Raw genomic sequence first — 4,338 nt, forward strand, 5'->3', positions numbered from 1 at the left:
TCATTCTTTCTATCCTCCATGATCTTGCCTAACAACTTAATCTGAATATGTACATAGTTAGTATTATTTTTTCTGTCATTGTCATATATTTTCTCACATTTCTTAAATGCTTGTGCTCTTGACCCTCATTTTTAAGAAGCGTGTGTTTTCCTTTTTGTAATACAGGTTCATTTCTACGTAATTCTTTTTTTACGAGAAAACTCAATTGCTGTGGCTCCTGCCTCATGGGTAGAGGAGATGAATGGGGTAAGGATACACGTATACACATGTTGAAGTCCATAGTTCTGCAAAAATTAAGACATGTGATTAACTTTTTTTGTGAAATGTTTTAGGTTCTGATTTGCTATTGGCCCCGTAAAAATGCCACTGGCATGGCAAAGGCCTCCCAAAGGCCAGATAAGCAGCTCTGGAGTAAACATAAAATTAGAATCATCTCAGCGACTGGTGAGAAACTGATTGAAGATTGTCATATAGAGGTTCACTGCATTTATGTACTCAAGATGATTACGTAAAGTATATACTGACCATTATGTTACTCTGACCTTAGACAACTACAAGACAGCCAGAGAACGGGCTCAAAGAGCCACAGAGACCTCAAATGTGGACAGTGCGGAGGAAGAGGTTAAGAGGCGTAAAAGGACTGTCCCATACAGATACAGGACAGACAGTGAAAGTAAACATATGTGACTGCTATTTCCTATATTGCTTCACTGTTAATGTAAAGAAATTATGTCAAATACTCTGCATATATTTACTGGACCTTCCTGAATTAATAGGTGATGATGAGTTGCCACGGAAACAGAGGAAAAAATCATCTCCTCAAAATCCCTCTCAAAACCCACCAAGCCTGCCTAAGCCTCCGAGTTGTAAGTAAAAGAAATCACTTTTCACATAAGCTACAGTGCCTTACATGAAGTATTCCACCCCCCACCCCCTCCCCTCCAAAAGTCATCACTTTCTGGTTTATAAGTCTATATATAAATTTTCCCAATTTGTATTTTCACTATGAACATTAATGTTCTAGTATATTTCTGAAAGGCAAAAAGTTGTATAAAAACTAAAACTACCAACACCTACATTACTAAGTAAGAAACTGCTCCTTTGCTCTATTTAAAACTAAGTACACACTACCTTAACATAAGACAACTATCTGGCTAGTGAGCTGTACATTAAAATTCATTATGTAACTGTGACTGAAATTTATATCATTCTTTCATTGTCTGTTCTCAGATAAACCATCTACTCAGAGCACAACTGCCCCAGAGTGTGACATTTCAGATGTTTATCCTTCAAATGGTATGTGTGTTCAGCTTCTGCCTGTCCATTAACATTAAATAGTATTTGTCATATTGAGTAATGTGAGCACCTTAACTAAACTGGCTGTGAAATCATGTTCAGTGTTGTGCAATTTTAAACCAAAATTTGACCTATGCATAAGCATGAAGAATAGTCACAAAAAATTGTCTAACACGCAATAATTATAGTAATGTAATAAAATTTATCTTACAAATTTGTATCACAAACAGACCACAGATTTGAAAGCAGCCTCACAGAAGGTGCAGTAAATGCAGGTAAATGTACAGTTGCATTTTTTTCATTATTATTATTGACAGTCCATGCCAAAAAGGAATTGTGATTGCCTTACGCTATAGCAATGCATCTTGCAACAAAGAGTCAAGGTGTACATTTTCTTCTGGAGTACCATGTCTATGCTTGAATGCCACAGAGCAAATAATTGAATATTTAAACAACATTTTCTTACCTCAATTTTCCAGACCTACATCAATTAATAATCCAATCTGAAAAAAGAATCATGATGGCAATTGAAAGGATGCAGGCAGACATTGGAAACAGTATTGAACGCCTGGTCCAGACCATTCAAAAAAATCCTCCTGGCCCGGCATCCATGGAGAACATGTCTTTTGAGAAGCCCTGCAGGACAGTGCAAGAGCTTGAGGGATTCAAATTGCAGTTGGAGGGCCCAGAACAAAAACAAAAGATAGTATGTTGATGTGCCATATTGCTGTTTAAAATGGTTTGTCTAATTGCAAAACTAACAATTCTTTTTAAGTATTTATCTTCATATGTTGTATAGATCCGTTTTTTGAGTCTGATGGGAGGCTGCAGCATTGGGGACGTTGTGAGGAGAATCCTCAGAAAGATGGCTACAAACGAGGTCTGGTCACATTACAGCCTGAAAGGCCGAAAAGGAAAGCTGTCCTTCTTGGGAACAGCACTCCACCATGTTGTTTTAAGTAAGCTTCTAAAAGACCCTTCTATTTATAATCATGCATCTGTTTTGAAAAGAAAATTAAAAACCACATTTATCGCTAAATGAATTACCTAGTATGTTAAACGGTTAGATTTCACAAAATGTTGTCCATTACATTGCATAGACCCATTATTTAATATTTATTAAATACTGCATTTTTTCTAGGAGCTTGTGCTGCACAATTTCCGAGGGTTAGCGAGAAGGATATTGAAAATTGTATAGGGGATACCCTAAAACACGCACCTCACCGTGCCAAGATCCACCCAATACCTGTAAGTTTTTTTGTTTTTCTTCGGAGCAGTTAACACTTAAATCTGCACTACACATTGATGCCATTTTTAAATTCATAGTACCTGTTCAATTAAATCAAACAAGCCAAGGTTGTCACGCCCAGCTCGTCCGATACTCGTGTGTGCCACGCCCCCTCATTACCCACGTGTACTACCCCGTACGTGATCACCTGTTTCCTGTTGTTTCGTCTTTTCTTGTGTATTTCAGTCGGCGTTCGAGTCTGTTTCCCTAGGTCTGTCATTGACGTTGTTAACCGAGTGCTCCCCTGTCTGCTTGTTCTCTATAATAAACCCCGTTGCCCTTGGATTCCGGTCTCCCTGATCCTGCTTTCCCGCACCCCACTCGCTTGCCCGTCACCCGGTCGTGACAAAGGTGCTGTAACATTTCATGGCAACACAGGACGACATGCAAGATATTAGTGTAACTCATTACTTTTATTACCCTTCACCTTCTCTCTCTAATAAACCTTTGTTTCTGTCACAAATTCGTGGACACGTACTCATAGTCTAACCACTAATAATCTCACTTTCCTCTTATATTTCCACACTTTACATGGCAAACACATTTGGTTAATATGCTGTTATATCTTATAGCCTGTACACCTAAGGGTAATTAAAAGCAATTAAAAGGTAATTGAAGTGACTGGAAAATATTATTTATTATTTTCAGGCAGCGGAAGAAGAACCTGGGCCATCTGCACGTCAAATTGAAGACAGTGATTGAGTTTTCTCTCGAACGTTTCTTTCATTTTTATTGTTAGTGTTCTTGGATGGTTTTAGCTCAGTTTGAGAAAAATTTAGATGTTAATAAAGTGACTGAAATAATTGTTTTATGTAAATAACTTGTTTAAATAATTGTTTTACATAATCTGAGTCTTTTTGGTCCAAAACCAAAACATCTCTCTCTCTCTCTCGAATTATAAACAATAAAAGAAATAAGAACTGAAACACATTGGATATAATTGTTTTATAGTGTAAACATGTTTTTGTATTGCATATATTAAACTTTAAGTCACCTAAATGTTGTGCAAAAGTCTCTGTAATGTTACTAAAGTTCTGCAAACGATCTGAGTAGTGCTGTACAAAAAAATCCACCTCTGCATCATTGCGATGTACGCGTGCACAATATCACTAATCAGATTTGGTACTGTTTTGTGTCTGTTGTTGCAGCTCGGGGCAACACCACTAACCTATTTGTCACACTATGTTAATTGGCAGATAATAAGTCATATTTCCTTATAGTTTATTTCGGGTAATCTCTCCTTTTCTGTTGCAAAAAAATCTCAATATTACTCGCGGAAATAAGAACATAAGAACATAAGAACATAAGAAATTTACAAACGAGAGGAGGCCATTCGGCCCATCAAGCTCGTTTGGGGAGAACTTAGCTAATATCTCAGAGTTGTTAAAATCTTATCTAGCTCTGATTTAAAGGAACCCATGGTTTTAGCTTCCACTACAATAGCAGGAAGACTATTCCATACTCTGACTACACGCTGTGTAAAGAAGTGCTTCCTCAAATTTGTTTTAAAATGTTCTCCCGCTAATTTCCACTTATGGCCACGAGTTCTAGTATTTAGACTTATATTGAAATAGTCATTTGGCTGAACAGCATCCAGACCCGTTAGAATCTTATAGACCTGAATCATATCCCCCCTTAGTCTCCTTTGCTCAAGGCTGAACAGATTCAGTTCCGCTAACCTCTCCTCGTAAGACATTCCTCTAAGACCAGGAATCATTCTCGTAGCTCTTCGTTGCACCTTTTCTAAGGCAGCA

General features: G+C 37.6%; 1 long non-coding RNA gene across 1 annotated transcript; it reads left to right on the top strand.

The window, feature by feature from the left end:
* The first annotated feature begins 389 nt into the window (after nucleotides 1–389).
* LOC140592716 (uncharacterized) lies at nucleotides 390–2,825 on the top strand. The gene is made up of 7 exons (XR_011993156.1): nucleotides 390–444; nucleotides 548–673; nucleotides 777–866; nucleotides 1,231–1,296; nucleotides 1,527–1,571; nucleotides 1,776–2,255; nucleotides 2,438–2,825. It is a non-coding gene; the product is annotated as an uncharacterized lncRNA (long non-coding RNA).
* Nucleotides 2,826–4,338: the final 1,513 nt, after the last annotated feature.

The sequence above is a fragment of the Paramormyrops kingsleyae genome, chromosome 1 (assembly GCF_048594095.1).
Source record: "Paramormyrops kingsleyae isolate MSU_618 chromosome 1, PKINGS_0.4, whole genome shotgun sequence".
NCBI classification, from domain to species: domain Eukaryota; kingdom Metazoa; phylum Chordata; class Actinopteri; order Osteoglossiformes; family Mormyridae; genus Paramormyrops; species Paramormyrops kingsleyae.